Here is a 17,732-nt window from a genome sequence, read left to right as displayed (position 1 = left end):
GCGTTTGTAAATGTTGACGTTGAAACCTGTCGCAAAAAAAAAAAAAAAAAAATATCGAGAAATGTCCTAGAACGTGAGCGCGCGGTGGCCGGAATCGGCATTAGCGATGCAAACACAGCCAAGCTGTGTCAGGATGTCAACACATTCGCCTCTTTACTTGTCTGCACTGCAGGCCGCTCATTTCCGCTTCAACATTCGTTGCGTGCAGTCTTGTATACCAATGAGGAGAAGTTGGATGTACTGCTTTTATACGATGAATGTAAAAGAAAAGTCCTAAAAACAGTACAGCCAATGTCCGATGCGCCAGGCAATTGCGCAAATTACTAAGACGCTAGTGCGGATAGGCTGCTTAAACGTCAGAAAGAGGACAAGAAAGAAGACTGCAACTGACAAAGGACACGAAGAAGCTTTTCTGGCTACGACGGTGGTACGAGACGTATTGACAAGGTATGTGGAATCAGCCAGACGAGTGTCATTCGCATTGTCCATCGACAGAATTTTCATCCCTATCATCTGTCACTAAATCAGGCACTAGACGACCGTAATTTCGAACGTCGTACAGAAGTTTGTCGATTTGTCCTTCAGCAACTGAGAGACGAACCTACGTTTTTCCAATGTGTGCTCTTTATCGACGAAGCGACGCTTACTAACCATGCTAGTGTAAAATTTCATAAAGTGCACTACTGGACAGGTGCAACATCAACGGCCGTGAAGCGTAAAAGTATGATGCGGCATCATAGGAAATTGCGTTGTGGGACCTTACTTCATCTCGGGCGTTCTAACTAGACATTAGTTTCTGACGAACATTGTGCCGGTTCTTCCAGGAGAGGTACCAGTGTAAGTGGCTGCAACACGACAGTTGTGCAGCTCACTCGCCTCGTGTTGCAACGCAAATGCTGAATGAGCGTTTTCCTGGACGTTGGATAGGGCGAAATTCTGTTGTCAAATGGCCAACGACGTCCCCAGATTCGATTACTCTCGATTTCTTTCTTTGGGGAGACCTCAAAGGTGCAGTCTACGATGAAGCCCCAACTACGCCAGACGATACGTGTCGTCGAATCGCCAATGCATGCTCTACGATATCATCCTCTGTAATTACATCTGTTCATCGTTCTTTCGAAAGACGATTGCAAATGTACCTTTCAGTCCATGGTCAACAGTTTGCACATACGCTTAAATAAAGGATAATGTTATTTTTCTGGAAGTCAAAATTTATGTTATGTGATTTGAATGGTTACCAAATCATTGTTAGTAAATTGTTTACTTCATTAACGTGTGTACGAAATTGCACTTCAAAGTCAAATACACTTCTGGAAATTGAAATAAGAAAACCGTGATTTCATTGTCCCAGGAAGGGGAAACTTTATTGACACATTCCTGGGGTCAGATACATCACATGATCACACTGACAGAACCACAGGTACATAGACACAGGCAACAGAGCATGCGCAATGTCGGCACTAGTACAGTGTATATCCACCTTTCGCAGCAATGCAGGCTGCTATTCTCCCATGGAGACGATCGTAGAGATGCTGGATGTAGTCCTGTGGAACGGCTTGCCATGCCATTTCCACCTGGCGCCTCAGTTGGACCAGCGTTCGTGCTGGACGTGCAGACCGCGTGAGACGACGCTTCATCCAGTCCCAAACATGCTCAATCGGGGACAGATCCGGAGATCTTGCTGGCCAGGGTAGTTGACTTACACCTTCTAGAGCACGTTGGGTGGCACGGGATACATGCGGACGTGCATTGTCCTGTTGGAACAGCAAGTTCCCTTGCCGGTCTAGGAATGGTAGAACGATGGGTTCGATGACGGTTTGGATGTACCGTGCACTATTCAGTGTCCCCTCGACGATCACCAGTGGTGTACGGCCAGTGTAGGAGATCGCTCCCCACACCATGATGCTGGGTGTTGGCCCTGTGTGCCTCGGTCGTATGCAGTCCTGATTGTGGCGCTCACCTGCACGGCGCCAAACACGCATACGACCATCATTGGCACCAAGGCAGAAGCGACTCTCATCGCTGAAGACGACACGTCTCCATTCGTCCCTCCATTCACGCCTGTCGCGACACCACTGGAGGCGGGCTGCACGATGTTGGGGCGTGAGCGGAAGACGGCCTAACGGCGTGCGGGACCGTAGCCCAGCTTCATGGAGACGGTTGCGAATGGTCCTCGCCGATACCCCAGGAGCAACAGTGTCCCTAATTTGCTGGGAAGTGGCGGTGCGGTCCCCTACGGCACTGCGTAGGATCCTACGGTCTTGGCGTGGATCCTTGCGTCGCTGCGGTCCGGTCCCAGGTCGACGGGCACGTGCACCTTCCGCCGACCACTGGCGACAACATCGATGTACTGTGGAGACCTCACGCCCCCACGTGTTGAGCAATTCGGCGGTACGTCCACCCGGCCTCCCGCATGCCCACTATACGCCCTCGCTCAAAGTCCGTCAACTGCACATACGGTTCACGTCCACGCTGTCGCGGCATGCTACCAGTGTTAAAGACTGCGATGGAGCTCCGTATGCCACGGCAAACTGGCTGACACTGACGGCGGCGGTGCACAAATGCTGCGCAGCTAGCGCCATTCGACGGCCAACACCGCGGTTCCTGGTGTGTCCGCTGTGCCGTGCGTGTGATCATTGCTTGTACAGCCCTCTCGCAGTGTCCGGAGCAAGTATGGTGGGTCTGACACACCGGTGTCAATGTGTTCTTTTTTCCATTTCCAGGAGTGTAAGTTGACAGCGTGTATTGCACGTGGCTTGTAACACTGTCGTTACGCGCTTACGTTCAGCGTGAAACGACGTTTTGTTGAGAAGAATGTTTATTTACTGGTGATCATCAAGGTATTTTTAACAAAACGTTTACTTCAACAAATGTATCCGATATGATATAACTTAGAGCAGTGCAGGTGGAGACAGTTGTCCGGCAGCTTGTATTTTACCTCTAAGAAGCACACAGCCATTTACAGGATAAGATAGGTCAAATCTTCCTTCTAACATTTAGATATTTCATACAGTAGTTGCTTTTTGGAGCGTATAAGACCTCTTCATTCCTGAAGAATGAACAGCTGATTGTTCCGATTCAGCTCACTTAAAACTGGGAAGATACGCAAATGTGAAATATTTTTCCTACGCTATTTGTGAGATGCTACTTTCTAGCCTATGTCCTATTTCCGTATACAACATTCATAGGTGAACCTGCGTCTAGTCGTAAGTTGGTTCAAGGGGAAATAAAGGCCTACCTTATTGTATACAGCTACGCAGCCTGGTCCGGGACGCCTGCTTGACAGTGTTTGCACCGGAAATGCCATTTCCTGCTACCGTGCTCTCACAGTCTAGGACATTTCTCGATTTTTTTTACGACAAGTTTCAACGTCAACATTAACAAACGCCATATCACTGTAATTGTCTTCTCAAAAGCTATCGAATGCAGTTACAAAAAGTATACGGTTCCATTTAGCAAACCTTACGTACTTCAACATCTCTGTTGACACCTGCGCTAAAATCATTAACCGAACAAAAACAAACGCACGCCTCGACGCTCTAACATTTGCCGAAAACCACGATTCGTAAGTGTAACTGTTCACGAAATAAAATGTGTGTTGCGCCTTACGTGACTCACCCAGTATACAGTACGAGGGGACTAACTTTTGGGAATTAGTGAAGCAGTAAGTAAAATGACGTTCTTAATACACTCCTGGAAATTGAAATAAGAACACCGTGAATTCATTGTCCCAGGAAGGGGAAACTTTATTGACACATTCCTGGGGTCAGATACATCACATGATCACACTGACAGAACCACAGGCACATAGACACAGCAACAGAGCATGCACAATGTCGGCACTAGTACAGTGTATATCCACCTTTCGCAGCAATGCAGGCTGCTATTCTCCCATGGAGACGATCGTAGAGATGCTGGATGTAGTCCTGTGGAACGGCTTGCCATGCCATTTCCACCTGGCGCCTCAGTTGGACCAGCGATCGTGCTGGACGTCGAGACCGCGTGAGACGACGCTTCATCCAGTCCCAAACATGCTCAATTGGGGACAGATCCGGAGATCTTGTTGGCCAGGGAGCACGTTGGGTGCTTCTAGAGCACGTTGGGTGGCACGGGATACATGCGGACGTGCATTGTCCTGTTGGAACAGCAAGTTCCCTTGCCGGTCTAGGAATGGTAGAACGATGGGTTCGATGACGGTTTGGATGTACCGTGCACTATTCAGTGTCCCTCGACGATCACCAGTGGTGTACGGCCAGTGTAGGAGATCGCTCCCCACACCATGATGCCGGGTGTTGGCCCTGTGTGCCTCGGTCGTATGCAGTCCTGATTGTGGCGCTCACCTGCACGGCGCCAAACACGCATACGACCATCATTGGCACCAAGGCAGAAGCGACTCTCATCGCTGAAGACGACACGTCTCCATTCGTCCCTCCATTCACGCCTGTCGCGACACCACTGGAGGCGGGCTGCACGATGTTGGGGCGTGAGCGGAAGACGGCCTAACGGTGTGCGGGACCGTAGCCCAGCTTCATGGAGACGGTTGCGAATGGTCCTCGCCGATGCCCCAGGAGCAACAGTGTCCCTAATTTGCTGGGAAGTGGCGGTGCGGTCCCCTACGGCACTGCGTAGGATCCTACGGTCTTGGCGTGCATCCGTGCGTCGCTGCGGTCCGGTCCCAGGTCGACGGGCACGTGCACCTTCCGCCGACCACTGGCGACAACATCGATGTACTGTGGAGACCTCACGCCCCACGTGTTGAGCAATTCGGCGGTACGTCCACCCGGCCTCCCGCATGCCCACTATACGCCCTCGCTCAAAGTCCGTCAACTGCACATACGGTTCACGTCCACGCTGTCGCGGCATGCTACCAGTGTTAAAGACTGCGATGGGGCTCCGTATGCCACGGCAAACTGGCTGACACTGACGGCGGCGGTGCACAAATGCTGCGCAGCTAGCGCCATTCGACGGCCAACACCGCGGTTCCTGGTGTGTCCGCTGTGCCGTGCGTGTGATCATTGCTTGTACAGCGCTCTCGCAGTGTCCGGAGCAAGTATGGTGGGTCTGACACACCGGTGTCAATGTGTTCTTTTTTCCATTTCCAGGAGTGTATATACGACAGGATATCAAAGAGTGAGTTACACAATATTATGGCGGGCCAAGAAATTTTATTGAATGCTGCACTACAATTCAAAGTGAGACACACACATTACACTACCTTTCAACATACTCACTATGTCTGTGTAAACAACAGTTGCAATGTTCTGCTAGTTATGTAACTCCTTGACGATAGAAATCCGCTCCTTGGTTGCGGAACCGTTCGACGACCGCTGTGCAAACGTCCTGTGTCGGAAGATCTGCGAATTAATTCCTTGATTGCCTGAACATTCTCGCTTGTGGTCGATGTCGACGGTCTTCCTTCCCGACCAGAATCGCCGACATCTGTGCAGTCTTGATCAAATTTTTGGCGTCATTTCACCGCAGCTGGACGCGACACTGCATTTGGTCCATATATGGCCAGAATATCACAGTGAATCTTTGTGCAATTTAGACGTTTTGCCCACTAAAATCGCACCGTCCCGCGTACTTCAGGTTTAGAGTATGTTTCCAGTTGGCGCGGAATTTCACTCCCACACTGATGCACCTGTTAGCCATACCGCAGCAGAACTGTGCCTCCAGGAAACCTAGAACATGTACTCTCCTTTGAAAATGCGCCCTTATATAAAATATATGGGAAAGAGAAAGGTCTTTTTTGCTTATGATAGCGTTTTCCCACTACTACACTTGCTTAGTAAGTCTATGAATAATTTATGAAAATAACTTGGGAACCTACGTTACATAACTCTGTCTGCTCAACTGGGAATAATAATAACACTAGCCGGCCGGAGTGGCCAAGCGGTTCTAGGCGCTACAGTTTGGAACCGCGTGACCACTACGGTCGCAGGTTCGAGTCCTGCCTCGGGCATGGGTGTGTGTGATGTCCTTAGGTTAATTAGGTTTAAGTAGTTCTAAGTTCTAGGGGACTTATGACCCCAGCAGTTGAGTCCCATAGTGCTCAGAGCCATTTGAACCATTTGAATAATAACACTCTTAGCTTTGCAGGACAGGTGCAATATTTGTACCTACAGAAATAAAATAATTGCACTTAACTGTAAATTACACACACACACATACGCAGCAGGAAACGTAGCTATTGTATTTTGCACAAGGCAGCTGTAGATGAAGAGACTTACACAGTGTCGTCATAAACGTAATAATGATGTAGATATAAGTGCAGTAAAGGAAACGAAGGAGAAACTTTGAAACGGAATTAAAGTTCAGGGAGAAGAAATAAGAACTTTAAGATTTGCTAAAGACACTGTAATTCTGTCAGATGCGGCAACGGGCTTGGAAGATCTGTTGAACAGAATATAATAGTGTGTTCGAAAGAGGGTATAAGATGAACATCAATAAAACAAGGGTACTTTCACTAATAGAAAGGATAGGATATACCGCACCCGGGGCATCAAGGAATTGTTAATCTGGTAATGGTGACAGGGCGGGGGGTTAAATAGATGTTTTCCTCTAAATATAGTCGATATATTAAAGTAATGGTTCATTACTGTAACTTAGGTGCATATGAATGCTGGGTGGCCATTTAACTTATTTCTGAACGCTATATTTTAACTTTTTTATGTTATGGATACTATTTTCTTTACATTTATGATATAATTGACGTTTGTTTATATACATTTCATGGAGTATATGCGATGATGATGCTACTGCTTTAACATTGGTGTTTTATAATGATTTCTTCCTTATATTCTAAGATTGACGTTACTCTATGGTTGGAGATGGCAACTTCGGTTTTCTGTTTACATGTGAAACTATAACAAAGATGTTCGCCAAAGACAGTCCAGCCCCCTGCATTCAGCAACTTATCAACGAAATATTTTTGTACCGAATGATGAAAACACTTTGTAAAGATCTTTGACCAACTCCTGTATATTTTATAGAATTGTACCCACTTGCACCTCTGATCTTCTCCTCAGTACTGCTCTGTTTAAGCATGTTATTAATCTATTTGCCTTTAAAAGTCCTGTGTGCTATACTGGAATTCATGGCATGCTCTACATATGAGACTTGGCCACTATTTAAGTAATGACAGATGCGATGTTTTGGCCTAAATTGTTTTAACCCTGTAAATTCTCATGTGTATTTTGTACTTCCATGGAAAAGATTTTGTAACATTTCCTGTATAGTACATGTATGTTTTGTATCGTTGGATAGAATCCGTGAAGATAGTCGATATTAGGGTTTTAAATAAAATAGCAGCTAATGGTCAAATACGCATTTCATACATAAATATATAAAAGGAGTCTAAGGCTCGACTATAGCGAGGGAGGTCCAAATGGGTGTAGTTTTCGGTAGCTACGCAAAAGGCTTACGCAGGATAGAAAGATATGGAGAGCGGCATCATATCAGCTTTTGGACTGCAGACGACAACAATAACAATAACGTAATCTATGGCACTGTGAAAATTTCGTCTTGATAATAAATATAAATTTATAAATTACTCATTACGTTGTAGTAAATGAATATCCATTGTATAGAAACAGAGAAACAGAACTACCCACATACGCTGTTATTACACTATTGTTCACTTAATAAACTCACAAGAACGTAAATCAGAGACGTAGTAACTGAAGCACAACCCCTTTCCACCTTTCAGGAGGTACCTAAAGCTTTCGGAATCCACGCCTATCCTTGAGTACTCAACTACCGACCGCAACACAAAGAGACTGATCAGACCTGAGTAGAAAGCTTGCGCATCTGGCTCATTTGCATCCCACATGTACTCAGTTCAAGAGGATTGAGGTTACGTAACATTGGAGAGAGAGAGAGAAGGCGTGGAGGCGTGGGTGCACACAGTCACTCAAATCCATGGAGCTTTCATGAAACGATTTCCCGCAAATCAGGAGTGATGGCGTGGAGACGAGTCTTGCTGAGAGCACATGCCGTAAAGGACAGTTATAGACGAAACAGCGGACTGTAAATTTCTGTGCCATTCGCCGCTGAGAGACAAGGCTGTCATATAAGGGACCCCACTTCATCCCATGTGAACATTCTCCACACCTGAGCATCTCCATCACCTACCTTGTCAGCGGAATGCATTGTCTCATGAAGTTCTATACGTGCCATTCACGTGTAGCGAAGTGTTTCACGATCCGTCAGTCGAGGCGAGTTTTTCTCATGTTTTATCAAAGAAAGGCGTGTCTGTGCCCTGTGGCGTGTGGTGTGGTGGCTTCTGTACAATAGAGGCAGTAAGTGTTTTTGGATGGTTTGGCTGCTCAATGATGGTTGACCAACACGGAATCAAAGTCGCATTTTTCTGCAATGGGGCCAAGGTAGCAGATGTTAATCTGCGCTTACATCACCGAAACAGCCCCGCGCAACAGTTTCGCGAGGCGTGTAGCGTTGTGTAAATGCGGTCCCCACCATGAAACGTGTTGCACGGGGCTGTTTTGTGACGAGCCAGACCCCTGTCGGGTTTTGGTCAAAAAAGAAAGTGTCTCGTTTCTCTCGTTTTGCATTGTGCAAACGTCGTTCCTTGCTACACAATAGACAATGAACCGTGAGGAGACCATTTGTCTTACTGAATTTTAGAAAATATATTGGCTTTTTCTTTCTGTGTACGCAAGAACTACACTTCCTGAAATATTGTTAAACTATGGGCAATAAAAAGTAAAAGTACAAGTAATAATTCTTGCTTTTACGTACAGGTTATTCATAAGCATCTCCAGTGTTTGAGAAGATGACTGCAAGACGTATAGAAAATCTCCAAGCTTTTTACTGACATTCTAGATGCTCAACATGGGCATGTCTAGCCTTCAGCCCCTCAACCACGTTCCTGCTCTTGGCACGGCTCTGTTATCCCCTTCATTTTAACTACAGACTACTGCTTTTAGCGCGCTATTTTTTATAACTTGACGTGAATGAAGGGGAGCGGCTTCCCGCTATGCTTTGTTAAAAAGAATCTCTGTGACCTGAGGATGCGCTTTCAATTGATGCGAAAGGGGTAGTGACTTTTAATAAAAAGTATTTTACAGCCAGTGCGGATCACTTCATTCAAAATGCTGAGATAATTTCTGATATTGTATGGTTTGAAATTTTGAACAGATATTGTAAACTTTTTTGTGAATCACCTGTTGCAAGGAATCGCAGTGTGAAACCCGGTCATTCTCGAACAGTTACTGCTTCTCTCAGCTTCGCATCCACCTTTTCGAACCGAGCTGTGATATAAGACATTCAAAATATTCTCCACTTGTTCGAATGAAGTTCTTGATGCTGTCTTCGATGGATTTAACTAATATTTCCCTCGTAAGCTGGATCCCACACTGACATCGCTGACGAAATAAGTTTTTACTCCATCAGCTTCGACCTCTTTTCGATTTCTTTTTTTCTTTTCGGATACACCATCGTCATGAAGGTGAACGCAGTTGCAGCAGCCGGAGGTACAACAGAGACCGCCGCTGTGGCTGTCTCGACCAAACTAGTGACTCACTCTTTTCGTGGCTGTTTCGCGCAACGTCCTGCTGAGTACAAATGAAACGCGCGAGACAGATGTCTCGAGAAACAGCGTAGCATAACTGTTCAGCAAGACCATTCTCGCTTAGTTAACGCAATTTTGAGAATAAACGATATTGTTGATTGTGGCAGATTAAGCCGCCAGCGATAGTTTTACCCGAATCACTGACTCTTGTGTTGACTTGTACCCTTGACAGGGTAGTACACGAAGAATTTAACACTTCCAGTGCCTTAGATACAGTGTGCCCCATTCATCGGATACCCACTGTCTATCCATGATCACATATGCTGATATTGCGCGTTTAAGCCAAGCTGCGTTCGATTGACAGGCAAATGGCCAATACCAGGTCTGACGACACTTTAATCACGTGAAACGCCGATGTTTTCCATTCGCATTGGAGACAGCTGGTCTCCCAGTCCAACATTGCAGCCGGCCGCTGTGACCGAGCACTTCTAGGCTCTTCAGCCGGAACCACGCCACTGCTATGGTCTCAAGTTCGGATCCTGCCTCGGGCATGGATATGTGTGATGTCCTTAGGTTAGTTAGATTTAAGTAGTTCTATCTTCTAGGGGACTGATGACCTCTGATGTTAAGTCCCATAGTGCTCAGAGCCATTTGAACCTTTTTGAACCAACATTGTACCAATCTCTAATTGAAATGCTCGTTGGTGCGTTATAATACTGTACAGAAGCGTTTCTTTGCGGAAAGTGTTCAATATACCTGCTGCCATGTTCACAACTGACGGTACAGCCTAGCAGCATATACGCCCTGGCGTACAACTTCAGCTGCTGCGCTAATTCTTGCAAACTGCTTAGTGTGTACATTCTCAAAGAAATAAATTGAATACACAGAGATTGAATGAAAGTACGTGATCATTTTTAACGGCTCTTTATTATAATGAACTAGTCTGAATTAGCAGTCATCAGACTCTGTTACAAATTAGAGCAATTACATAACAAGAAATTGCTGACGAAGAATAAAATATGTAGGAGGAATAAAAACATAGCATACCAACTTCGCCGGTCCTCGGTGCTCAGTTCGAAATGGGACTCATCAGTGATGACAATTATACTCCTGCCAATGAGATTCTAGGCCGAAGTTTGTCTGGAGACGCCCACGTCAGCTGTGGAACACCAACCGGTCGCACGCCATACGGCTCGACAACCAGGAGTAATAAATGGTGTGGGTGCCATTTCTTTTCGTAGCAGGACCCCTTTGGTTGTCATTCGCGGCATTCTTACAGCACAGCGGAACTTCGACGATATTCTACGCACTGTTTTGTTGCCTTTCATTGCATCCCATTCTGGGTCTACATTTCAGCACGATAATGCCCGCCCGCACACGGCGAGACTTTCTACTGCTTGTCTTCGTTCTGGCCAAACGCTATCTTGACAACCAGCGAGGTCACCAGATCTCTGATCAACTGAGAACACTCGGAGCATTATGGGCAGGACCCTCCAAACAGCTCGGGATTTTGAAAATCACACCAATTTGACAGAATTCGGCACGATATCCCTCAGGAGGACATCCAATAACCCTGTCAATGAATGCTACGCCGAATAACTGTTAGCATAAGGGCCAAAGGTGGACCAACGTTATTGATTTGCTCAATTCATGACTACCTTTCTCTTGAATAAATGATCCATTTTTCTGAAACAGTAGTCATTTGCTGGTCTGTACATCTACATCGCACCTATCGATTTCCGTCCCATTCGGGTAACTGCTCCGTGGTGTGTCTTCTTTTTGTTTAGAGTGTATTATTCCCCATGAGGTCAGTGAATGAAAATATGCCAAATATGTTAAATTGCTGATTTCCACATCCTCAAAGTTGGTTGTTATTCATATTGGAAAAGTAGAGGAATCTAACCGTTTTAGCAACTTTACTGTACGCTTTCCACTTAAAGTTTTCATCAATATGCACACCTAAAAACTTAGAATTTTCGATCTGTTTAGTATTTCTTGTTGGTAGGATAGTTTTTAAGGAAGTAGGATATTTTTGACGGTACAAAACTGGATGAGTTGTGTTTTTTCAAAGCTTAAAGCCAGACCATATGTGCAAAACCAGTCAGTAACTTTTACAAAAACACCATTTACTGTTTTCTCTGTTGATGCTTATTTGCTTGGCTTCACTACAACGCTTCTATCATCTTCAAAGAGAACTCGGCTCCTGACTCAAATAGAATGGCGGATCATTACCATAACAAGAACAGTCGTGTTCCAATGATCGAATCCTGTGTGACTCCCATCGTAATTTCTCGCAAAGCGGACGAAGTGGGGTCTGTCAGCTTAGGCTTCATTTCTTCCTTCTGTTTCGTAAATAAGAATTAAACGTGGCATGTGATGAACTACATATTCCATTAATACTTCTCTAATATAATACTGTGACTCATGTAATCCAATGTCTTCGATAAGTCGCAGAAGATACCAACTTTATTATTTGAAGATTTTTTTATGTGCTCAGTAAATGTATGAACTGCTGACTCAATAAATAGATCATTTGAAATCCAAAGCATGATTAGCTAAGTATTGCAATAATACACAAGTGGGGGACAACCATGGAGTACACTAGCATTTCAAAAATTTCAGAAAATAACGCGAGGGTTGACACTAGGAGGTAGTCACTGGTATCTGCGGAGTCACACTTCTTATAGCGAGGCCTAGCAATAGCATATTTTAATGTCTGGAATAACACCTTGAATTAATGCTGCATTGCATAAGTTATTAAGCACATTATGTATTATATGACTTTTTAAATGTCTTTTTAGAGATATTGTCGTCCCATATGGCATTTTACTTCCTAGACATAGTTTCACGTGGACACGAAGGACTTATTTTTATTTCAGCAAATGTCTTCATTATTGCTTCTTCGGTGTACTGTTTTACTTTCCCTTCTGAAGTATTTGCATCAATTTCCTCAACCATTTAAAAAAAAATAATTTGTGAAGATATCTGCTAAACATGAACTGTCTTTTCGAATGCTCTCGTCCTCTTTAACAGAAATATGGCTACTTTCCCTGCCTTTCTTTTAAGAATATTCTATGTTGATTTTTTTTTATTGTCTGGTCTTTCAGTTTCAGATAATACGAGCATACTCACCGTCTTTTACAACTTCCCTTAATTTGTTACAGTACTGTTTGTAACGTGAAAGAAAAATCTGGATTATTAGTCATTCTGCATATTTTGTAAATGTCCCGTTGTCGTTTTTAAAATATTATGATACCTGTTCTTTAATAATCTCTCAGTATTACATTTGATTATGGTTTTAGGTTCAAATGGTTCAAATGGCTCTGAGCACTATGGGACTCCACTGCTGTGGTCATAAGTCCCCTAGAACTTAGAACTACTTAAACCTAACTAACCTAAGGACATCGCACACATCCATGCCCGAGGCAGGATTCGAACCTGCGACCGTAGCTGTCGTGCGGTTCCAGACTGTAGCGCCTTTAACCGCTCGGCCACTCCGGCCGGCTGATTATGGTTTTAGGAAAATTATTTTCGCAAATGGATACAAATTTATTAAGAAATGCGGTGAGTGTCAGTGTCGTCGTAACTGTCGACTGCTTCATATCTGCTGTGCAGCGAGCTACGTTAATTTAAGTATTAACTGTATATTTCTTACTTGTCACTTCTTCTTCCGTGTGTTTTTGCTTTTAGGAAGCTTTAATTTTCGAGTACTAGTAACAGTGTTCCATAGATTTCGTGTTTGTTTTGAATACAGTCCAGAGACAGGTAGTGCTTATTTTCATTGTTTTCAACAAGAATGTCTAGTAACCACAATGTAGTCAGCTATCAGCCGCCTTCAGTGAGTTAGCAGCCTAGTTAAAAGATTTATTAACTCTCTACAGTAAATTGTTGATTTCTCAGGATGGATAGGATGTGTGACTGCTGTGTATGGACGCAGGAGGAGCTGGCCACTGTTCGCAAACAGCTGAACATGCTGATGGCCGCGGTCAGCCGTCTTCAGGCTGCTGCCTGGGAGTGTAGCGGCAGTGGGGAGTCTGGTGCGTCGCATGGTACACCCCAGGTGTTACATGCTTCACCCACTGTCCCTGCTGTCGAGACATCTTTGCGGGTACCGGGCGCGGTTGGACCACCCTCTCCCCAAGGGGAGTGGCGGGTTCAGCGGCGTTCGCGTCGCACGAGGCGGAGGGTCAATGTGGAGGCTGGCCGTGTGGCATCGCCCGCTCTGCCTGTGAGTGGACATGTGGCCGCTCCTTCAGCAAGGTCCGAGCAGGCACACGGGGGGAGGGGTTTATTAGTTATTGGGAGCTCCAACGTTAGGCGGGTGTTGGAGCCTCTTAGGGAAATAGCGGGAAGGTCGGGGAAGAAGGCCAGTGTTCACACTGTCTGCTTGCCGGGGGGTCTCATCCGAGATGTGGAGGAGGCCCTGCCGGCGGCGATAGAGAGCACTGGGTGCACCCGACTGCAAATTGTTGCCCATGTCGGCACCAATGACTCCTGCCGTCTGGGTTCAGAGGTCATCCTCAGTTCATACAGGCGGTTGGCGGAGTTGGTGAAGGCGGAAAGCCTCGCTCGCGGGGTGGAATCTGAGCTAACTATTTGTAGTATCGTTCCCAGAACCGATCGCGGTTCTCTGGTTTGGAGCCGAGTGGAAGGCTAAAACCAGAGGCTCAGACGATTCTGCGGAGATCTGGGGTGCAAATTTATCGACCTCCGCTATCGGGTGGAAAAATTTAGGGTCTCCCTGAATAGGTCAGGCGTGCACTACACGCAGGAAGCGGCAACAAGGGTAGAGGAGTACTTGTGGAGTGCTCATGTTGGTTTTTTAGGTTAGAGAATTCCCTCCCTAGGCCCGACAAGACGCCTCCAGAGACGCAACAAGGTAGTAGTAGGCAAAACGCAACAGGGAATAACAATATTAATGTGGTAATAGTAAACTGCAGGAGCGTCTATAGAAAGGTCACAGAATTGCTCTCATTAATACACGGTCACAATGTCCGCATGGTTCTGCGGACAGAAAGTTGGCTGAAACCAGATGTAAACAGTAATGAAATTCTAAAGTCAGATTGGAATGTATACCGCAGAGAGAAGCTGGACAGTGAAGGAGGAAGCGTGTTTATAGCGATAAAAAGTGCAATAATATCGAAGGAAATTGACGGATATCCGAAATGTGAATAATTTGGGTGAAGGTCATGGTTAAATCAGGCTCAAACATGGTAATTGAATGCCTGTATAGGCCCCCTGGCTCAGCAGCTGTTGTGGCAGAGCACCTGAAGGAAAATTTGGAAAATATTTCGAGTAGATTTCCCGACCATGTTATAGTTCTGGGTGGAGATTTTAATTTGCCGGACATGGACTGGGAGACTCAAACGTTTATAACGGGTGGCAGGGACAAAGAATCCAGTGAAATTTGATTAAGTGCATTATCTGAAAACTACCTTGAGCAGTTAAACAGAGAACCGACTCGTGGCGATAACATATTAGACCTTCTGGTCACAAACAGACCCGAACTATTTGAAACAGTTAACGCAGAACAGGGCATCAACGATCATAAAGCGGTTACTGCATCGATGATTCCAGCCGTAAAAAGAAATATTAAAAAATGTAGGAAGATTTTTCTGTTTAGCAAAAGTGACAAAAAGCAGATTTCAGAGTACTTGACGGCTCAACACAATTGTTTTGTCTCAAGTACAGATAGTGTTGAGGACCAGTGGACAAAGTTCAAAACCATCGTGCAATATGCATTAGATGAGTATGTGCCAAGCAAGATCGTAAGAGATGGAAAAGAGCCACCGTGGTACAAAAACCGAGCTAGAAAACTGCTGCGGAATCAAAGGGAACTTCACAGCAAACATAAACATAGCCAAAGCCTTACACACAAACAAAAATTACGCGAAGCGAAATGAAGTGTGAGGAGGGCTATGCGAGAGGCGTTCAATGAATTCGAAAGTAAAGTTCTATGTACTGACTTGGCAGAAAATCCTAAGAAATTTTGGTCTTATGTCAGAGCGGTAGGTGGATCAAAACAAAATGTACAGACACTCTGTGACCAAAATGGTACTGAAACAGAGGATGACAGACTAATGGCCCAAATACTAAATGTCTGTTTCCAAAGCTGTTTCAGAGAGGAAGACTGCACTGTAGTTCCTTCTCTAGATTGTCGCAGATGACAAAATGGTAGATATCGAACACAGATGACAGAGGGATAGAAAAACAATTAAAATCGCTCAAAAGAGAAAAGGCCGCTGGACCTGATGGGATACTAGTTCGATTTTACACAGAGTACACGAAGGAACTTGCCCCCTTCTTGCAGCGGTGTACCGTAGGTCTCTAGAAGAGCGTAGCGTTCCAAAGGATTGGAAAAGGGCACAGGTCATCTCCGTTTTCAAGAAGGGACGTCGAACAGATGTGCAGAACTATAGACCTATATCTCTAACGTCGATCAGTTGTAGAATTTTGGAACACGTATTATGTTCGAGTATAATGACTTTTCTGAAGACTAGAAATCTGCTCCGTAGGAATCAGCATGGGTTTTGAAAAAGACGATCGTGTGAAACCCAGCTCGCACTGTTCGTCCACGAGACTCAGAGGGTCATAGACACGGGTTCACAGGTAGATGCCGTGTTTCTTGACTTCCGCAAGGCGTTCGATACAGTTCCCCACAGTCGGTTAATGAACAAAGTAAGAGCATATGGACTATCAGACCAATTGTGTGATTGGATTGCACAGTTCCTAGATAACAGAACGCAGAATGTCATTCTCAATGGAGAGAAGTCTTCCAAAGTAAGAGTGATTTCAGGTGTGCCGCAGGGGAGTGTCGTAGGACCGTTGCTATTCACAATATACATAAATGACCTTGTGGATAACATCGGAAGTTCACTGAGGCTTTTTGCGGATGATGCTGTATCGAGAGGTTGTAACAATGGAAAACTGTACTGAAATGAGGAGGATCTGCAACAAATTGACGCATGGTGCAGGGAATGGCAATTAAATCTCAATGTAGACAAGTGTAATGTGCTGCGAATACATAGAAAGAAAGATCCTTTATCGTGTAGCTACAATATAGCAGGTCAGCAACTGGAAGCAGTTAATTTCATAAATTATCTGGGAGTACGCATTAGGAGTGATTTAAAATGGAATGACCATATAAAGTTGATCGTCGGTAAAGCAGATGCCAGACTGAGATTCATTGGAAGAATCCTAAGGAAATGCAGTCCGAAAACAAAGGAAGTAGGTTACAGTACACTTGTTCGCCCGCTGCTTGAATACTGCTCACCGATGTGGGATCCAAACCAGATAGGATTGATAGAGGAGATAGAGAATATCCAACGGAGATCAGCGCGCTTCGTTACAGGATCATTTAGTAATCGCGAAAGCGTTACGGAGATGATAGATAAACTCCAGTGGAAGACTCTGCGGGAGAGACGCTCAGAAGCTCGGTACGGGCTTTTGTTGAAGTTTCGAGAACATATCTTCACCGAGGAGTCAAGCAGTATATTGCACCCTCCTACGTATATCTCGCGAAGAGACCATGAGGATAAAATCAGAGAGATTCCACTTTGAGAGAAAGAAAAGGCAAGAATAGTTTCCAAAATTGCAATAGATGTACCAATTGAAGAAATGAGGCGCTGCTTTAATTAGTGAGCAGGAATGGCTACCAGAGTCACAAAGATACTTCGTATTTACAATCTTTTTACGGTTTCAGAAGATTTAATGGTAGTACTACATTTATTATTCTGATGTGCAAAGCACGTATAATTTTGTTTGTGTAACTAGACAGAATTACATTGTGTATATGCTCTTAAAATGAATAAACAGATCAAGTAAAAGGAAGTCAATAAACAGGTAAAATCAAATAAAATGAGGGAAGATGTGACTTATCCACTGGTACACAGCCAAAAAATCCGTTTCAATTTTTTAATATTAATGAGGCATGCACAATGATTGGGAATTTATAGACTAATTCTGAAAATAACATAACTTTCTTATCTACATATTACTTTCATGCTCGGAAATAATGAGGTACTGAAAGCAAGAACAGTCACGTTATTTCAGATCGGTTATCTGCTATTACAAAAATGTTCCCTAGGTGGTGACATGTATCAGTCGATGATAGTCTCAACTCCCAAGTGAAATCGTGAAACTGTAGGTTCACTTTGGTGATATATCTCCGTAAACACAAAATTGATAATCGTGATTGATAATC

This window comes from Schistocerca cancellata, chromosome 5 (assembly GCF_023864275.1).
Source record: "Schistocerca cancellata isolate TAMUIC-IGC-003103 chromosome 5, iqSchCanc2.1, whole genome shotgun sequence".
In the NCBI taxonomy this organism is placed as follows: Eukaryota; Metazoa; Arthropoda; class Insecta; order Orthoptera; family Acrididae; genus Schistocerca; species Schistocerca cancellata.
This window is presented reverse-complemented; position numbering follows the sequence as displayed.